Source organism: Hyperoodon ampullatus (assembly GCF_949752795.1).
Source record: "Hyperoodon ampullatus genome assembly, chromosome: 15".
In the NCBI taxonomy this organism is placed as follows: Eukaryota; Metazoa; Chordata; class Mammalia; order Artiodactyla; family Ziphiidae; genus Hyperoodon; species Hyperoodon ampullatus.
The window spans coordinates 82,906,884-82,927,638 of record NC_136928.1 but is presented as its reverse complement, the minus strand read 5'-3'; positions in this window follow the sequence as shown (position 1 = coordinate 82,927,638).

Sequence of the window (20,755 nt, the reverse complement as noted above, 5' to 3'; positions counted from 1 at the left end):
GCCTGGGAGTCTGGGGTCCTCTCCAGGCCTGAGGCCAGCACCCCTTCTTGTTCCTCTGGCCCACTGGGGGAGGAGAGCTGCGGAACATCACGCCCTCTGAGGCTCTGAGAAATGAGAGCTTATTCGCAGAGCTGAGACAAGAGCCTCGGATGGGCAGTCACTAGCTGTGTGACCTTGGGTGAGTCCCTGAGGTCGCTGGTGCTGGTTAGGAAGTGGTTAGGGTGACGCCCTAAAACCGTCCCTTCTGGAGAGCAGTCAGCGCATGTGGCTTAAGAGCATCTCCACCTCAGGGTGACGTCAATGCCTCCTCGGGGCAGGACCCCTGAATCCCGCAGCCCGTGTTTCCCTTGGTCTCCACGATCCTCAGGCTGGTCAGTCACCCCTCCCCACCTGTCTCTTGAATGATGGGGCACGTCACCCATCGGTACGGCGGTGGACCACCCAAGCCAGTGTGTGCAGAGCCAGCCCTCACCGCATCGCTGTGGCCACGCATGAGCATCTCTTCCCAAATGTGCACTCGGTGATGTCTCGTTGGTAGCTTGGAATCGGCGTGGTGAGAGAATTTACACCACAGAAATGAGCAGACGTGGGCTATTTTATTTTGTCTTTCTGTCGGTCAGTTGTTAAATATTTACCAGCATGCCACTGAAGCCCGTGGGTAGACAGGCAGAGAGGACCCCACACTAAACCCTCGATTCCCCACTCTATTCTCCATCTGATACCAGGAAGCCCAGCAGGGCACTGGTGTGGGTTCCAAGGGGACGGTGCCCTTGACTATCGCTGATCAAGGGCACACATCCCAAGGCAAAAGCACTGGGACACGTGTTCTCCTCTCAGTCCCTCCCCTGTCATGTGGTGGATAAAGCATCACCCCTAATGCCACAGAGCTGAGAAAGCCATAGTTTCCCATCTGCAAAAGGAGGTCACTGCTGGGTACAGCAAATGAGACAGGACCTTCCCCGACATCGTTGCTCAGGCAACAATCCACTGTTGCTTGGGTTTTACCAAGATTTCCACAAGTTTTCTTCCTCCTAATTTGCTTTGATCTTCAAGAGCTCTCAGAAACCTCCCCCACTGAAGTGCACTTGAAGTCTGGAAGACCCAGGAACAAAGGGTTGCTGTTCACAGAAGGGCTCATAAGACTTGCCCGACTCAAGACCCAAAGCCTGAGCTAAATAAGACTGCGAGAAACCCCCCCCCCCCAAGCAAGATGCCACCTTCGAGGTTGTCACACACCCTCATTTCACAACTGGGGCAACTGAGGCTTGTTCAAGGCCACATTTCAAAATATCATAGAGCTGAGACCAGAAGCCTCTAGGATCACACGTGGAAATTGGGAGAAATGGTTGATTTCTATAACTTACCCACCCAAAGCGGAACATGTTTCTTCTGACTCAGACTTTTCCCGAAGGAGCAATATTGCACAAATCCACTTTAGCCATCCAGCACCCGTTGGCATTGCCCATGAGCCAGACTCTCTGGAATGGCCCATTTGACCTCTTCTTTCATCCGATGCAAGAGTTGGAAGCATTTCCCAGGCCCCCTTGCAGCTAGGGTTCTGGATGCAAATTAGCTTACACCAAATGACACCTTTAGAATGTAGAAGTGAGGCAGATGCCCTCTGCCTGCAGAACTCGGCTGTTGTTGCTGCACATTGGGTCTTGGTGACAGGGGGGTTTCCAACAGCAACATTCTATTCCATTCTATTCTCCAGCTCCTGGTGTCTTGACCTCGCTTCCTAAGCCCTGGATTGCGGCTTCGGGTGGCTTTTCTTTAGTAGCAGTAGCTGCTGCTGCAGCATCCTACTCCAGCCCCACTCGGGGGGAAGCCTCAGAGGCAGCAGCTCTCCCGGTGGTCAGCTCTGCATTCTTATAGGAATCATTCCATTGTTCCAGCCTAGAATCTGCTCCTTCAGCCCTTCCATCTGTTTTGTAAAGACCAAATTCCCTGTATTAAGACCCTTTCTGCTTAACATACCTAGAGCAGTTTCTGTTTCCTGCAATGAGCTCTGACGGATACATCTACCCTTAGGTTCTCAGAAACAGGCAATTTGTATACTTTGTGAGTTTAAGGAATAGCTACCTGAAAAATCTATAAGTTTCTATAAATCCTTTCTGGACTCCACCATCAGTTCCCATAAGTTGTCAGGGAGGCACTGGAGCACTGCCCTCTGTTGGCTTTTGTATTCACGCACATCAGGATTCACGTGTTGCTGGGCTTTCTCGCGCACATGCAAGCAAATCAGATACACACTGGTACAGGCCGATGCTCTACTAAAGAGAATTTTAGTAGAGCAAACTTAAAGTATATCCCACCTTAGACTTTAATAGAGAAGAACCTCGTGTAGATTGATTGATGGAGAGCCAGGGGACCGTTTTCTTCTGCAAAATCCTTCAGGTCAGTACTAAAGAGTTTTCCAATTTTTAAGAGTCTTCCATTCTCTGATCCTTTCCTGAGTCTGGCCATGATGTGTCTCCCCAGGGGGTCATTTCAGATCACTCGCCAGGCAGGGAAAGACTTGGTTGGCATCGACTGGGCCAACTGGCCTCCGCTCCTCTCTGGACACCTCCTTCTTCACCATGTACAGTGGGACAAATGCCTTCCTGCCCACCGTAAGCGAGGTCACCCTCAGGAAAAGCAAAATCACCCGTTCCTTTGTGCTCTTCCAATCTCATCCTAGTCATCTGATTCAAGGACTGATTCCAATCCTCGTCCCATTTCTGTTTCATGTTGTGATGTCAAAGACCCATGTCCAGTTGGTGAGCAGAATTAGAAACATACGTCAGTTTCTATAGCAGGGCAGGGAGGGTTTCTCCTGAGACGTCAGCTTCAACACTGCCCTCTGGAAGCAGAGGCAGCGAGAAAGTCATGAACACTCACTAGTAAATGTTCAAACGATGGGGGGAGCCAGCTCTCCCCGCTCCCTGCCGTGCCTCCCTTCTCTCCCAACTGCTGGTGCTGACCCGGGGGAGGCCCGCCCCCAACCTCAACCCCCCAGATGCCAAGCACTAGGGTCTTCCCACACACCCATCGTCAGCTCTCACCCTTAGACTCGGCCACAGGTACCCCATAAGTGGCCATGCTCCCCCACAAACAGAAACCCCAGGGCCCTACCCAGATTCTGTCTCCTGAATCAATTCTCTCATCTGGCATATTGCATCCCCTGCATTTCACTATGCTTTAATTTGATTTTAATTAACTAAATTTTTTTAATGGAAAAAAGTCACATATACGCATGGTAACAAAAAGGTCGGAGCAGGGGCTTCCCTGGTGGCACAGTGGTTGAGAGTCCGCCTGCCGATGCAGGGGACGCGGGTCCGTGCCCGGGTCCGGGAAGATCCCGCATGCCGCGGAGCAGCTAGGCCCGTGAGCCATGGCTGCTGAGCCTGCGCATCCGGAGCCTGTGCTCCACAACGGGAGAGGCCACAACAGTGAGAGGCCCGCGTACCGCAAAAAAAAAAAAAATCAATAAAGGTCAGAGCAGGAAAGGATATGCAATTTAAAAAAAAAAAAAAAGTGAGCTGCTCTCCCCTGTAAGATCCCACATCCTGTTCCCCAGAGGAAAGTACTATCAAGAGCCCCCTGGAGACCCTTCCCATGGAGTTCTTTACATGCACTGGGAGAATGCTATTTGCTGGCTAACTGGACAGCTTTTTCAGACTCTCTTTCCTTGCTATTGTGGCTGGAAAGCTAGATACTTTCCCAGCCTTCCCTGCAGCTGGGAGTGGGCAGGTGAGACCCTGTCCTGGACAATGAGATATGGGGGCAAGATGGCCCATGCTGGGAAAGGACGGGCCAGGTGACATCTGGGAAGCTCTCAATTTCCAGATTTAAAAAAAGACAACTGTGTCTGGCACTGACCAGTCCTCCTTCCTCATTCCTTTTACTTAGATGTGATCTTCGGAGCTGCAGCAGCCATTTTGGGACCATGAGGAAATAAATGTAAGGATCTGAAAGCCAACACCTCTCATGAAGTTGGCATGGGAAAGAAAGAAGCAGGGTCCCTGACAACCTTGGTAAAGCAGCAACTGCTTCCCTCCAGATGTGGGATTACATGAGAAACATAAAGCTGTATTTTTTTTTCCCCCGCTGGTGTTGGTTCATTGATTTCTACAGGCCTACCTTATTCTTTTCAATATCCCCAGAATATCCCACTGTATAAATATATATTACAGATAAACCCTGATCCCCTGCTAACGGACATTTTCGTGGTTTCATTTCTATCCTGTTACAAACAATGCTTCCGCAAACATCTTAGTAGGTGTATCTCTATGTGCATGTGGCACACACCTATAGTAATTTGTACAGTGGATCCTGTCCATGCTGCCACTGACTTCCCTGACCGGACTTTCTGAGCCCCCTATGCCCTCCCAGCCCATCACCAAGGGTTCACACTCAGATTCCACGTTTTCTTCATTCATCCCCCTGCCCAGGCCTGAATCCCGTGGGACATCCACGGCCTCGGCCAGAGCCCCGGCCTCCCACTAACCTGTGACCCAGTTTGGCTAAATACCTTTAGCTTTCTTCCTCTGGGACTGAAACCCAGGCTTGCCCTACGCAGGCCTCGCTCCAGCCCAGCCCCCATCCGCCCCCAGCCCGTGCTAGACCAGACGAGCTGCGGGCACCTGGGTCTGCTCTCCTAGCCCTGCCCCCTGAGCCATTTCCAGAGCCCGTCCTCCCCATCTGCCCCTTTCCTCCTCCGGTAAACTGGCCCACATGGGTGCCTGAGGCCAGGTTGCCACAGGAAACACAGTGAACAGCCACACCCCACCTCCAGCCAGGCCCTGGCCCTGGTTTCAGCACCTGTAACCAGCCTCAGAAATTCACACCAGAAACCCAACCTCACACCCCAACCCAAATCCCACTTGTCGAAAGACGCTGACAAATACCACCGCTGGGTGGAAAGGGACGCACAGCGATGGGAGACCAGATACCCAAGAACGTACGAAATGCGTACCAGTGAACGCGAACATATTTCACATTCTATCAGATCAGACTGGTTTATGACCTCCAGCCTGTGCCCGGCCAGCCGGGACATGCCAAGAGCTGAAACACATTAGAGGGTGGCAGGGGGCAGCAGGGGTGCAGCCCAGACATGCAGGTGACATTCTCAGTATAAAAGTTTGTCTTCTAGGGCAAAAAGCCACCTTCTTAGATTGGCACGTTTGCAAAGCTGATTCCAGTACGAGGCTGGGGCTGGTCTTGGGCCTGGTTGCTTGGATCCCGGGGCCCTGCTTGCTGACCCCTCTCCAGCCCTCTCCCTCCATCACCGATCCCCCCCAGCCGGCTGCATCTGGGCCCACGCAGAACATCGGGGTGGCAGCGGGGGCTCTTCCAAGACCATCTGGTCCAGCCCCTTGATTTTACAGACAAGGAAACTGGGGACCAAAGAGGTCAAAAAGGTGACAGTCACTTAGCCACAGAGCCAGGGGCAGGAAAAGCAAAGCTGCTTGTATGAGCACCTCCCGTGTAGCGGGCACCGTCTACACTGGCCTGTAAGGCTCACAGCCCTCCTTCGAGATACTCAGTGCTGTCTCCCTCTCACAGACCAGAGACTCAAGGCTGATGGAGGTGGAAGCACTTGTTCTAGGTCACACGTCCGGTGAGAAGCAGAACCTGGTCAGGGACTCGGCCGCCCGACTCTCCATCCTGGCTCCTTCCACCACCCCGTGATGCCACTCCTGGGACAAGAGTGAAACCTGTGGGTCGGAGAGGAAGAGAGAGTGTGTTAAGGAAAGAAATGAGTGGTTATGATTAAACAATGAAAATGCAAATAAAGCGCCTAAAACAAGCCAGCAGGTGTCCGTAAAGCCGTGCTTTTCTTCTTAAGTAAGGAAGTACCTGAAAACCAAAAGGATGGGGCATCTCAGAGGGAGGCAGAAGCCACCCTGGAAGAGCTCCCACTGCCCAAAGCTGGATCAATGTGAGTAACAAAATAAGTAACGTAGTATTGGATGATAACCCAGAGTTTAAATATCACAGAGTCCACACAAGATAAACAAATAACTGAAAAAATAAATAATGGGGAGAAGAGGCCATTCGCCCTGACAGAAGGATTCCACAGACTTTATGTAGATACCACCCCCTCCAACAGGTGGAGGGGGACCACCCTCCCGCACTGGTGTGGGCCCTGCTCTGCGACTTGCCTCCGAAGACGACAGTATGGAAAGGGGGGTGACTTTACCGTGGAGAACCTTGGCGGACACTGCCTCAGTCAACCAGGTGATTAAGGCCAGAGTGTGGGGTCTACAAAATACCTGCCCTCAAAACCATCGAGGTCATACACAAGAGAGTCTGAGAAACCGGCCCAGACCAGAGGAGGCCACAGAGATGGAACAGTTAAATGTAAGGAGGGATCCTGGAGGGGACCCTGGGACAGGAAAAGGACTTGGGAAAAACTGGTAAAACCCCAGTAACCCATGGAGTCTAGTTAATAGTGATGGGCGGACACCAGTGTCTTAGTTGAGACAAATGACTACACCTATGCCAGCTGCTAGCAAGAGGGGGACCGGTGAGTGGGCGCAAGAAGTCTCCGTGCATCCTTGCAATTTCTCTGTAAATGCACAGTTATTCTAAGTGAAAGGTTTATAGTAAACAAACATGCAGAGCTGTCTGGCGACCGTACCAGAGAAATTGTGCTGCACTCACCATGCATGAGATGGATTTGGGGATTCTAACATGCTGGACCACTTCGAGTCAAGTAAACCAGAGTCCCTGGGCCCGGGGCCTGAACCTCGGACATTCACAAGGTCCTGGTGAGTGTCCCTTGCAGATGGGGGTGAAACCACTCGCCAGGGTAAGACATGAATTAAGTCCGAAGGGCTTCCATGGAAGCAGAAGGAATTCTGAACAAATTCTGGAATTCTCACAGAACAAAACACGCCTTTCCTCCCCCGCCCACAAGGCCTCTAACGGTCTCCTTGTTGGATCTCTGGCAGCTCCCACCCCCGCCCTCCATCACCCCGAGTGAGTCCTGGAAGGCTGTTGTAATCAGGTGGCTGAAGGGTTCAAATTTCCTCTCGGTGCGAAAATACAAAGTGACCTGGGCCAGCTAGGAAAAGAGCAGGTGTCCTCTTTTGTCCAGCCGGGGTCACTGTCCCCCCAGGGGCCCCCAGTCGGCCCTTCCTGACACACCGAGATCTCAGACCTGACTTGGCTAAGCTCCCAGAGGTCACCCCAGGAGCACTAACGCGACAGCAGGCCCCGGGAAGACCCGGGCTGGCCAGGCGAAGAGGGGAAGCGTTTCCGACGTGCAGGCTGGCCCCGAGCCAGCGGGTCCCCAGATGCCACGCAACACACACCTGAGCGGGGTAAGAGAATAGGTGTGTGTAAACAGTATTTGAAAAAGAAACTAGCTGGACAAGTACAGCACTTGTTAACACAGGTGTTTCTAGGTGGAATTATTTTTCCAGGGCTACTATCTCCCAGCGTCCTTTGTAAGTCCCAGCTCACACCTGCAGGGACTTTCCTATTAAGCGAAGCCACAAAGGGGAAATGGATAGTCCATATCAACTTTACAAAGCAGGAGGTCAGTGATCGGCTTCAGGCCTGGGTCGTTTTCACCCCGTTTCTCCCTTGCTGGAGTTGCCTTCCTTTTTTTAACCTGCTCTAACAGGATTCGGCCTGTTCAGGGCTTCCTGCTTGGCTTAGAAGCTGCTGGTGACCACCCGAGGGCAGTCACGGCGAGACGTAGCTTTCCCGGCCCATGGGCGCTGGTTGCTTCCTGAGCGGTATTATCTTAATCTACTCTCTCTCCCCAGGGGAGGTCTCACTACTTACATTTTATGGACAGGAAAACCAAAGAACTTGTCCAAAATCACAGAGCTATTAAGTGGAGGACGCCAGGGTGGACATCCAACCTGGCCCAAATCCAGAGCTGCCAGGGATGGCGACCCCCTAGGGAACAGTGCCCTCTGGAGAAGCACAGATTCGTAGAGTTCATTGTTCTGTTCCCCCTCATAGAAGAAGGCAGTGCTGTCAGGTGGTAACGAGTTACGAAGTATTAAAAATTATGGAAAAGAAACTTAATACCACCCAACGGCACACTTACAAATGGTGAAGGTGGCACATTTCATGTTATGTGTATTTTGCCACCATTTAAACTTGATGGAAGAGAAACTTAAAACTGAGAACGTCCTATTCTGTACGAAAACCTGACACAAAGTAGGTGAGTTTGGTTTTCAGTTAGTCTGTCTGGTTTTGGTAACATTCTGAGAGAACTCTGTCCTCTGGAAAGAACTTCCCTTACATGAGCCTTTTATTCATGCAAATGTGAGGTGAGAAATTCCCCATTATTGGGGGGAAGCCCTCAAAGGTGAAATACCCCAAATGCAGATTCTTCAGAGTGAGGTGTGAAGGGCTCGGGTTCAGGTCTCAAAGGCAGGGACGGGGTGAGGAGGGAGGGAGACGTAGGACACTCGGCTTGACACGAGGATGGCAGGATGGCGAGCCTAAGTAGACTGGCCAGCAAGGGACGGGAGCACCAGCAGCTACAGAGCTGACCCTCCTCTGGCCCTGTCGTCAGCCTCCAAGAAGCCAGCTTGGGGGACACAGGGAGGGCTCTGTCACTCTTGGAGAGGGGCAGGATCAAAGGAGCGGGCCAGCAGATGCTGTGACCAGCTGGCCAGGGGCCACTGGTGGGAAAGCCAATGTGGCAGCCTGGCTGGAGGTGCCCGGGGATGAGCAGGATGGGATGACGAGGCCTGGGAAAGGCTGCGTGTCCTTCAAGCCCCCTGTCTGGGGACTCAGACGGTGCCAGTGCGACACTCAGGACAACGGACCCCAAGGCGAGTGGAGAACTGGGGTCTTTTGCCATTAGTATGGATGCCACTGCATCTACAAACCCGGGGAAACTTTATTATTTGGTTTCAGCAGCAAAACCCTTTGGCCTACCTTAAGGAATGAGGAGGTTTCTGGAACCTTTACACACCATCTCTCTGTTCCGACCTCTCTCTTCAACCTCCACTCCCAGACCAGCTCCATTTCACAGATGGAGAAACAGAGGGTCAGAGAGACAGCAGCATTCACAGGTCCTTGAAGGCTGTCAGGGGTTAAGCCCAGCTGTCCTGGTCCCTGCTGTGGCCCTTTCATCCTCTGCGACACTCTCTCCCGGGAAAAGGAGGGTCCCTGAAAGCAAAGGGGCGGGGAGCCTGGCCCTCCCTCCAGAGCCCTCCTGGCTCCCGCCCTGGACCACCTCCAGCCCTGCCTCTGCTCTGTGTGCAGATGGTACCAAGGAGGGCCAGCACACAGGCTTGAGCACCCACTGCAGGCCAGCAGCTGGTCTGCCCTGCCACTTGCCAAGGGGACAGAGAGAGAAAGAACACCAACTGAGAATTTCAAAGGTCACCACCAAGAAGCTGAAAGGTTTCCCATTTGAATCTGTGACAAGTCTCTGAAAGATAGGATGATGCCTAGCTAGACATTATTTTATGTCATTCTAATTAAGATGACCCCATACGATAATTACAGACCCGCTCCTCCAGTACTTAGAAACACGTAGGATGCTGGAACTCACTCTCCGCCTGCCACACTGGAAGATCCAGCCTTCACACTGGCTCCGCCCCTTTAGTGGCCTCTGAGGGAAACTAGAGTCAAGGGCGTCCAGCAGGCATCTCCATCAACGAGCTGACGTTTAGCAAACCCCATGTGCCAAGAAGGGGGGTCATTTAAAAAATGGATTTTCATCATCGCTGTGCACTATTCTTCTTGCTCTCTGTTAGTTTTGGGGCTGCCACCAATGTGCAAAATGCGCACACACACGCACACACACACACACACACACACCCATAGAGGTAGTTTGCTGACATGAACTCCCAGTGTCCAGTTTTAAAACTAGACCCGCACACACATCAGGCCACATCTTCTGACCCTTTCCTCCACCTCCAGGGCTGATCTGTTCCCCGGAGCACCCTGGGTTCCCTGTGGATGTTTGCTCAGCCATGACCACCTACAGTGCACCAGCATCTTCTTGGGTACGTCATGTATGAAACATCTCTGACTCTGGTTCTAAGGGAGCATCTCTCTCCTGAGCTGCCTGGCTGGGCAGAGCTTCCCTTCCCTTCCAGCCTGAAACTCCACCTGGGATGGCAGCTCGTGCACCGGGCACGGCTCAGAGGCACACCCCAGAACAAAGGGGCCCCCGCTCCCCGGGCAACGACAATCTCTCCCATGTTTCAGGGTCGCTGGGCAGCTCACTACGATTTACCCACTTTTTCATCTCTCCTGGCACTGACTTCTCACTCCGTGATGTGGTGACATCAGTGCCCGTGAATAATCATGAAATAAAGGGAGATAATTAATATTTAGCTTTGCCAGAAGGAAGCACTTGGGAGGGACCTGTCCTTTCATCAGAGGAGCTGACACTTGTCAGCTGGAGAGCAGGACTAATTAGACGCATCAGCTGCTTGGCTCCAAAGTGACTTCCACGGGACGACCAAATGCCACGTGGCACAGGCAGAGGCAGCCGGCACACAGGTGGGCCTTCCATTCTGCACGCAAGTCCTGGGCCCTGCAGGGCTGTGATCTAGTTCAGGGCCAGGTATAGCCCAGGGTGTGCTGCTAGTTCCTTCCCCTTCCTCAGAGTCAGCCAGGAGGTCAGCCTGAGCATGGCCACAGGGCAGTGGGAACCATGTAGGCTTGTCCTGTGTGAGGTTGAAGCCCTAACCCCCAGTGGGACCGTAACTGAAGTTAGGGCTAATAAGCCACAAGGATCAATTGTACAGCAAAGGGAATATAGCCAATATTTTTTAATAACAATCAATGGAGTATAATCTTTAAAAATTATGAATCAGTATGTTGTACACCTGAAACTTAAATATGATATTGGAAATCAACTACACCTCAATTTCTTTAAAAAGTTGAAGAAAAGGTTCATTGAGATCATAAGGGTGGGGTCCTTATCCAATAGGATCGGTGGTCTTATAAGAAGAGGAGAGACCAGAGCTCTCTCTCTGTGTTCTCACCAGGACCCGCCCATGCCAGACCTGTTCCAGATCTGGGACTTCCAGCCTCCAGAGCTGTGAGAATTTCTGTTGTTTAAGCCACCCCACCTTAAGTAATTTGTTATGACAGCCTGAGCTAACTAAAACACCCTCTACCTTCCCCCTCAGGACAGGAAGCCCTCTAAACATGCCCCAGTGAGGGGCCACCAGACTAGGCTTGATTACCTCCAGGAACAGGGTGCTCACTCCCATACCATTAGCTTCAGGATATTAGAATGGAGATAATTAAGAACTTTGATCTTCAAAGACCTGGGTTCAAAGCGCTTTGCCCCCAAGGTCACCTCTCCTCCCCCAACCCTGTGCCTTCCATCCTGGGGAAGGGTCTCTGCACACATGCAAGCATCCCAGCCAGAGACCAGAGCACCATGCCGGACTCTCCCCACCACTCTGCTCTCAACCCCCCATCCAGTCTGTTGCCTGGTCCTGGAGAGTCTGCCTTCTTCATCTTGGTACGCAGGCCTTCCCCTCCCCTGGGGCCACTGCCACCGCCAGCCATCGTCCACTCTCTCCTGGCTTTAGGCTGCAGCCTCTCAACTGGATCTCTGTCCTCCCCCTCACTGCTACTCCCAGATTCATCCTCCAAACTGCTCTCAGAGTGAGCTTCCCAAAGCACACTCCTGACCGCACGCTTTCCCACTTAGAAGTGCCGCCATGTCTCCCAGGGTCCTGCAGGACAACGGCCAGACCCCTTAGCTCTGTGTCCCTGCTGCTTCACACTTGGTCCCATACCCGACGTAAGAAGAGTCAAGGGAGAGATTTCCAAGACTTTTCTGTTGAGGTTGATGGTAAATTAGTGAATGTGGTTTCTGGATGTTGCCTAATAAAATGTGCCAACATCTGCAAGGTCTGCATAATTCAGTAAGCCAGTATTTTTCCAAATGACAATGCAAAATCACGCATGAGCAAAAGATCCACGCAAGGAAACAGGTAGACTAACAGACTTTAAAGTAACAGTGAACATGCATCGCAATTAACTTTTTAAGAAACTATCACTTGCAGAGCTTTAGTGCAGTATCAAAAAAAAATACCCAGGGCTTCCCTGGTGGCGCAGTTGTTGAGAGTCCGCCTGCCGATGCAGGGGACACGGGTTCGTGCCCCGGTCCGGGAAGATCCCACGTGCTGCGGAGTGGCTGGGCCCGTGAGCCATGGCCGCTGAGCCTGCGTGTCCAGAGCCTGTGCTCTGCAACGGGAGAGGCCACAACAGTGAGAGGCCCGCGTACCACAATTAAAAAAAAAAAAAAAAAACCCAAAATTATCTGAAAAAAGACATTAAAATACTAACTACATATTGTCTGAGACTGGATTTTTTTCAACCAACAAAATATGTTGCAGTAGATTAAATGCAGAGGCAGAGAATCCAGCATCTTCTGTTACGTCAAGACATTAAAGAACAAAAACATAAATTATTGCCATTCTTTCTACTATTTTTTGCTTTGGAAAGAATATATAGTGTATTTTATAAAATCGTTATTTAAGGTACTATGTAATGGTTTTATTAGTGTTATTTTTTAATGAATTAATAATTTTTTCATTTGTCAATTATAATTTCTAATGCAGTAAATAGCAACAGATATAACCTACAAAACTCTCGGGACATACTGGTCTAGTCACTTACTACCCAAAGCAGGATGGGCATCTCCAAAAGCTTTTTAGAAATGCAGGATCCCAGGCTCCACATCAGGCTTACTGAGTCAGATTCTGTATTTTCACTGGATCACATTAAGGTCTGATAAGCGTCTATTCAATATGCAGAGGGCGCCTATGAAAGTATTTATGACATTCAACAAAGTTCTGGTACCAAATCCTGTTGGACTAACACTCCTCTTAGTGTGACATTTTCCTGTGGGGAATCAACTCCCCGAGAAGCAGACTTGAATCAGGGAATAACCCCAAGGCAAAGCCTCATGGGTCCCACCCACAGGGGCAAATCTGGGGAACATGCGGCCCTCCCACGGAGGCTCTGGGGGGGACACAGGGCCTTCAGCCATGGTGTCTGCCTCAGTCCTGATTCAGTAAACACCTGGTGGTGAGAAACACGGTCCATGCAGTGAGACCCCGTGAGGTGATCCCTGATGGTGGACTCGCCTCCTATCCCCATGCTGGGCCACCCGTACACCAGCCGTACCTTGCTGGGACCCCTGGCCAAGGGCACTCTGGCTGCCCCTGGGCTCCTTGAATGGAGCACCCCAGAGCTGCATCAGCCCAACCCACACCTAGCCCCAGCTACCTCAGACCCCTAGCCCTGCCCAAAGCACACCTCCACTTAGGGGGTGGCGGAGGATCAAACAATCAATGGTCTCGGGATGGGCAGGCAGGGTCCCGCTGGGGCTGGCACGGGCAGGGGATAGGAGCTAGGCAGGAGCACCAGGGCCCTGGGCTGGAGGCTTAGAGCGAACATCTGGCTTTGGTGCAGGAGGCCCATCGGCATCAAGGAAAGACCAATAGCCAACACGCGGAGGCAGGTCCAGGGTGCCAGGCTGGCTGTGAGGGACAGCTGGGATCACGTGTAAAGGCTGGGCAACAGAGCCTGGCACAAGCGCTCAGCGAACCACCAGCAGCTGGGGGAGAGACCGGCAACAGATTCTCCCTCACCAGCCTCAGCAGGAACCAGCCCTGCCGATACCTCGATCTCAGCTCCAGCCTCCAGAGCTGTGAGAGAGTACATCTGTGTTGTTTAAACCCCCCGGTCTGGGGTATTTTGTTATGGCAACCTGAGAGCTAGGATGACACCTAGTTTACAGCTGAGGAAACTGGAGGTCTGGAGATGAAGGACTTGGCCAAGGTCACGTGGCCACAGAGGGGCCTAGTTCTGGGCCCCTGTGGAGAGCAGAGCTGGGCACCAGGCTGCCTCTGGACTGGATGTTGGTGGCACCGCTGACCCTGTGAACTTTGGCCTGTCACTTGTCTCTTGACCTCCCGGACTAGGAGACATCCAGTCCAGACCGGCCTGGCAATGCAACTGACCCCTGACCGTGGTCACCCCCGTGGCAGGAGCTGAGTCACGGGTATCATGGGCTCAACCGGGTGGAAGGGGTGCCAGAGGCCAGGGGCCCTGGGCTCTATCTCAGCAGGAGAATCGGGAACTAGAGCCCCAGCTGCCAGCGCCCCGTGAGATTTCTTCACGTTCTGCCACTTCCCCACTGTTTTCCCTTTTGTAACTACCCTTTTGCCCTGCGTGTATTCCACCCCCTACAGAGCCAGGCCTGCCGCGGGGGAGGGGGAGGGAGAGGCAAGACGGCTCCTGCTGAGGGACTTGGGGGTGAGCGGAAGCCCAGGCCTGCAGCCGCTGCGCCAGAAACTCCCTGAGCCCCCAGCACCCTCTGAGCAGGAGTCTGATGAACTGAGGGGTCAGTGAAACCTCTCTCCCTGGGGGACCTGGGGACGCTGTCCGAGCTACCCTTGGAGGAGGGGACCTCAGACCGTGGATGCCGCTTTGCTGGTTACTGTAAATGCAGCTCTTCCCTTTCTCCCCCTACTCTATGAGAAATCCTCGCATCCTGTTCACAAGGGTGAGGCAGATCTGGAGACAGGGGAAGGTGACTGTCCTCTGTGCCCTGGGCTCCAGCAATTCAGCCCACGCTGGATGGGCTTGCTCATCGTCAGGAGTGTGCAGGGGGGAGTGGGTGAACACCCAAAGCACGCGACAGTTCACCCGGACCGGAGCCTTCACTCGGGTACCCGCATGTGCGCTGGCCAGGGGCGTTCACGGGGCATCTCTGCAGTAAAAACATGTTTTACGCGCGTTATTCCCTCTGATTCCATGAGGCTGACACGGCTGTGTTCATGCACAGATGGGGAAACTGGGATTTAGACTGGCCCAGTGACGGGGCTGGAATTCCAACCTGTGGGAGTCCCGGGTGATGCCCTCAGTGTCATGGTCCCCTCCCTTCAGGATGGATCACGGCTACAAAGCAGCACCTGCCTGACTCTCAGAGCCTCTGCAGAGCTAAGCCCTGCCGGCAAAGTCCTTTTTCCTTACCTCTAACCCAGCCCTGCAAGCTGCAGACCGAGCCTGTCACCTGTATTCTGTCCAGAGCAGAGGAGAGAGAAGCCCTCACACTGTAAAAGCCCTCATGTGCCTGCAGATGTGACACCGACCCAAAGTCTCATCACCCCCCAAACTCCCCTCCCACCCTAATTCTCTCTTTACTGCTCTCTGGGGACAGGGATTTGAGGGTGGGAGGCATGGGGTCAGCACAGAGCCCGGTATAAAAGTCAGGGGCATCCTTGGGTTCCTTTCTCCACGTGGCACCAGACCCCCACCTTTGGGTGACAGAATAAGATGACCTGCAGCCCAGCTCAGCACCGGGCCCGGGAAGGTGGGCGGGGCCCTCGGCCTGCTCACCTCTGTCTCCACTCCTGCTATTTCCCGCGGCCAACGTGGACTCAGACAGAGCCTTTGCCCCCACCCCACCGAGCCCAGCCCACCGACACTGGGGTCCTCAGCGAAATCCGACGAGGTTCCTATCCTGGGTGACACCATCGGGGGGGCCAGAGTCCTGAGAGGTCCCTCTGAGCCCTGTGCATGGCTGGCCCTCAGAGGCCCTGGTCCACGCAGCTTAGGACTCAGAGATCTGGACAAATACCCCCCATTTTCTGGGGCGGGGGGAGGAATGTCACGCAGAGGAGAGCAGCGGCCTAGCGGGAGCTCAAGATAGGTGACACCTGTCACTTCCCTGCAATCTGCAAGCTGGTCACGGTGGTCTGGGAGGATTAGATTAGTGAGAAATCCAACTCCAGATACCTGATGTCTAGTTCTCTGCTGTCTGCGCCCGCAGTGAGAACGACTGGGCCGGACCTTTTCCAAGTGTAGAAAGGAGCGGGCAGGCCTCCCTGTCCCCGGCCCCCCCTCCCGGTCGGCCGTCTCCACACCCTGAAGGCTCCCTCCGGCTCCCTCAGCTTTCCGGAATGGCGGCCCAGCTGGGCCTTTGGGGCCCTGCCTTTGGCTGGTCACTGTCACCGCCCCTGGGTTTTCTGGAAGGGAGCGCAGTCCCGTGCATCTCTCCCCTTTCCCTTTGCCTCCTGTTGGAAAGGCTCCACCCACAGTACAAGCCTCCCCACCCCGGTCCGGACTTTTGCTCCCCAAAAGTGATGATTTGACAGGATTTGAATGATGAAGGCTTCATGTCCCGTTTGCATGTCACACAGGTGGAAGAAATTAATGAAGAAAGGGTCTTTTAACGGATGAGAGCAAAGCAGCGTCTTTGGCTGGCGTCTGATGGCCCAGTCTCGCCCTCTGGAAAAACTGTGCCGGCTGGGTTGCACGGTGTTCCCTGCCTGTCAGCACCTCGGGAGCAGGGCCCGGACTTAAGCCTTAGAGACGGCGGGACCCCGAGAGCTCACACGGCCCCTCAGCCCTTCTCCCCGTTCTCCCTGACAGCCCCAAGGCCCAAAGTCCCCAAGGAAGATTCCGCCTCAATCCGAGCTCCAGGAGTGCCAAGTCGGGATTTGCTTCCTGAGCTGGTGCTCCCCAAATGGGGGCCGAGACCGCAGAGGGTAAGAGCTCAAGGGTCCGGCTGTGCTGACCCCTGCCCACGTGGGCGCCAGCCTGCCTGCCCCCCCGACCTGTCTCTCTCCCTGGCATAACGTCTCCTGTCCTTGCTCTCCAGTCCAGCCTGGGATGAAAAGATCTAACTAGGGCAGAGGCTGACCTCTCCCAAGGGGCTGTCATCTTTGGCCTGGTGCCTCCAGGTGAAAGGGGAGGAGATAAAGGAGGGCTCACACTGGCAGGGAGGTTAAATCTGACCGTGTCTCCAGCCAGGTGATCCCCCAGGGAAACACAGGAGGAAGACGTGCAGCAATCGTCTAGCCCCCTCCAGCTGGCTGGCCACTTCCCGCAACCCGGGGCTCCCTGGATGCCTCTGATGAGAAAAAGAATCCAGAATCTTCAAGCGGAGAGAAGACTGCATCCAAGTGGGCTGGAAAAGTCCACATGTGAAAAATACCCAACTCTTTTCATTCTGTGCTTTCGTTTGTCAAGTCTTCTCCTGCCCCAAAACCTACTGCAACTGAATACCTGGAATAATTGGAAATTCTCGGGAAATATTACAGCCCTGTTCCCTCTAAACACAGGCTCTCGCCTCTCTCCTTCATTCTGTCTGTCCGTCTTGCTCTGCCATTCCTTCCGGTCTGCTTATCCCCACCCCCATTCTTTCTCTTAATATAGACTTTTCTCTGTGTCTATCTCTCTGTGTCTCTCTCTCTGTGTCTGTCTCTCCACCTCTGTCTCTGTGTGTGTACATGTCTCTCTGTGTCTATCTCTCTGTGTCTGTCTCTCCACCTCTGTCTCTGTGTGTGTACATGTCCCTCTGTGTCTGTCTCTCTGTGTCTGTCTCTCCACCTCTGTCTCTGTGTGTGTACATGTCTCTCTGTGTCTATCTCTCTGTGTCTGTCTCTCCACCTCTGTCTCTGTGTGTGTACATGTCTCTCTGTGTCTATCTCTCTGTGTCTGTCTCTCCACCTCTGTCTCTGTGTGTGTACATGTCTCTCTGTGTCTCTCTCTCTGTGTCTGTCTCTCCACCTCTGTCTCTGTGTGTGTACATGTCTCTCTGTGTCTGTCTCTCTGTGTCTGTCTCTCCACCTCTGTCTCTGTGTGTGTACATGTCTCTCTGTGTCTGTCTCTCTGTGTCTGTCTCTCCACCTCTGTCTCTGTGTGTGTACATGTCTCTCTGTCTCTCTCTCCCCCCTTCTCTTTTTGGTGTCTCTCCTTCTCTGCCTGGAAGGAGCTCTGCTTCTGTGGCCCCTCTGCCCAGCTGTACGTCTCAGCATCTACAGATATTAACTTCATTAATTTGGGAAGGATTTATTGGTGCGGAGGTTAATTGTCTTTCCCTGACATGTTTTTACTGAATACATCTGGGTGACAAAATTAATTTCCTCATTAGCTATTTTTAAAAGTGGAACAAGCTGGGGGAAATCAGTGCGCAGAGACTTTGCAGCGTGAGCTGTTCTAGCCTCCAAGCTCTGCCCGGGCACCGAGGGGCACCGAGGTCAAGGGTCAGAGATCGGAGGGATCCTGGAGGGAGGGCGGGCCTGCGGGGAGACCTGAGGGCTGCGTTCTGGGGCGAAGCTCTAGGGAGCCCACACCAGGGAGAGGCCTGGGCTCAGCGGCCAGGACTCAGCTCCCGGGCGGCTGCTCCAAGGTCCTCCTGTTCTCCACGGCACGGAGCCTTCTAGCTGGACACCCAGATCGTGGTCTTTCGAGCAGAATAAGAGTAGCCGATAGAGACAGAGATATATCCAAAGAGCCCCAGGTCGGAGACCCGGCACCAGACCACGTCACGCTGCGGGGCCGCGGGGTCTGCACCCCTCATCGGAGCCGGAGCAGCAAAGCCTGCGTGTGCTTATGACGGGGCCCTGCGCTGAGGGGCGGCCCGGGAGAACCAGCAGGGGGCGAGCCCCCTCGGGTGCCCGGCCGGCGCTCGGAGCAGGGACGTCTGGGACCACCTAATGGCAGGTGGCCGGCCGGCAGGTGAGCGCCATGGACACTGGACCAGCCACCCGACGCCGGGGCCTGCTTCCTAGGCTGTGAAGGAAGGGACCCTCCCCCACCCGCCACGCCTCCAGCTCCCACCGCCCTAAACTCTGGAACCTGAGGCTCCAGCTGAGAGACCCAGGACCCTCCAGGCTGTCCCAGCCCCCCCTCCTCCTCCGTAAGCTCCCCCCTCAGAGTCCCCCCTTCCTGTCACTCTCAGTGATTGCCCGGGACAGAGGCCACCAGAACGTGCAGACCCAGCCAGACCCAGAGTCCAGAGCCACGCCTGCTCCCCCACCTGGCTTCTTCCAGGCTGGCAGCAAGTGCTTTGGGCCTCTTCTAGCAGAAGGGAATGCAGACACCCTGGGGCCAGACGCTGCCCTGGGCCAAAGCCAAGACAGATCCAGAAGCCCTTCCTTCTGGCCAGGCCCCAGCCTCACTGGGGGCCCAGACTCCACGCTATCTACCCTTCCTTTCTAGGAAACAAGGCGGCCTGGGATGTGGTGCTGATACAAATCCTGAATTCCCTGTTTCTTTAAACTGAGATATCACACACACACACACACACACACACACACACACGTGCTCACGAGCAACACCCCAAAGGCTACTTCTGACCTAGCCCAGCAAATGTGCGTACAGCAGAAACTTCAGGAACAGGAAAAACCAGACCCAGGGAGCTATCTGAATGCCCCAAGCCGTCTGCCCCGGGCAGGAATAGGATGGGCCGCCAGCACCTCCCCTCCCTGTCTTTATCTCCTGTTCAATTGGGCCTCTCCTTTCTCACGGCCTCCTTGGCTTCCTGAAGGCGGCAGCTCAGCCCGGGCAGGAGGATTCTTGGAGTCAGGTCACTTTCAGGCCCTTCCCTAAACTCTCTGCTCTGGCAACCAACAGCCCGCTGGGCGCACTTGTGCTTAAAGGTTAGAGAGGGCCCTGCTGGAGCACCAGCCCCTCCCAGCACCTTCTCCTACCTTCCGAAGAACAATCCCTGGGCTACTGAATGCACCAGCAGGAGGTGATCACACCCACAGGGCCAGGGGCCCCGTAACCCATTCAGATGGGTCTGTGCTGAACCCCTCCCAGTGACCCTGTCATCCGCTCCAATCTGAGTGAAACCTGCAAAGGCGTCTGCACCTGTCCCCTGACAGCTGTCCCTCCCTGCTCCCAGCCTTCCGGACCCAGGGTTTCCTGACACAGGAATTCCAGACTTCCCTGTGAAGGGTGGGCGTCTGAGACGAGACAGATTCACCCCTGCTCCCCCAAATCGAGAAGCACTCCAGCCAGCCTGTCCTAGGAGGTGAAGAGAATCAAGCCTTGGGGCACCCCATGCCCCCTTGGTGCTGAGCATGAGGACGGGGGAATACAAGGGTCAGGGAAGGCTTCCCAGTGGGGACGATCATGGCGCTGAATTCTGAAGCATGAAGAAGAGTTTGCTGAGCTGATCAGAGGGGAGGGGCTTGTAGAGTGGGAACAGCACTGGCAGAGGCCCTGGGACTTGAAGAGGACCTGCAGGTATACTTCAGAAGGCCAGAGAGGGTGGGCAGGGGACGGAAGGAGCCCTGGGTGTTTCTGCCCAGTGGTTCTTAATGGCAGTTGAGCAGGACAGTGGCACAATCAGACTATGGGTCGGGAAGGGCGCTTGGGAGGCAGCGCAGAGGCCAGACTGGAGCTGTGAGAGCCGCGGGGAGGCTTCCCCTTGAAACCAGGAGCACTTCTTCTAATGGGATAGCCTCCTCTAAGAAACTGAGTGGAGACAGTGCCAGGTGCACGCTCAGAAAACCTCAGGGAGGGAACAGGAAGGTCTGGTCCCAGGGCCCAGCAGACATCCAGGTTCCTGACCAGTGATGTGGTTTGCCCATGAGTTCTGTGGAACCAGAAAAGTTAGATCTTCCCCCATTTTAGAGATGGGGCAACCGAGATAGCGGGAGGCTTCGTATCACGGTAAGTCAGTACCTGTGCCAGGAATAGCGCGCGCTCCCCCTGGACTCCCACACTGGGCCACACGCCTTTGATGTGGGCACGGCAGCTGCATGCGCTTTCCTGCAAATGCACCTGGTTGTCTGCGCTGCCTCCAAATGTGGGCATCGGGGTGCTTGGAGGTGCCCCACCTGAAACGCCGTCCCCCTCCTTCCGACGCCGCAGATGGAGAGTTGTCCAGGAAGAAAAACCTAAGGCCAGAAAGGAAACTTGTCAGGGAGCTAAGGCTGGTTGTGTCTGGCTCTGCAGAGCCCAGGTGAGGACCTTGGTTTTCTCCAGCCACGGCTCATCCTCACCTTCGTGC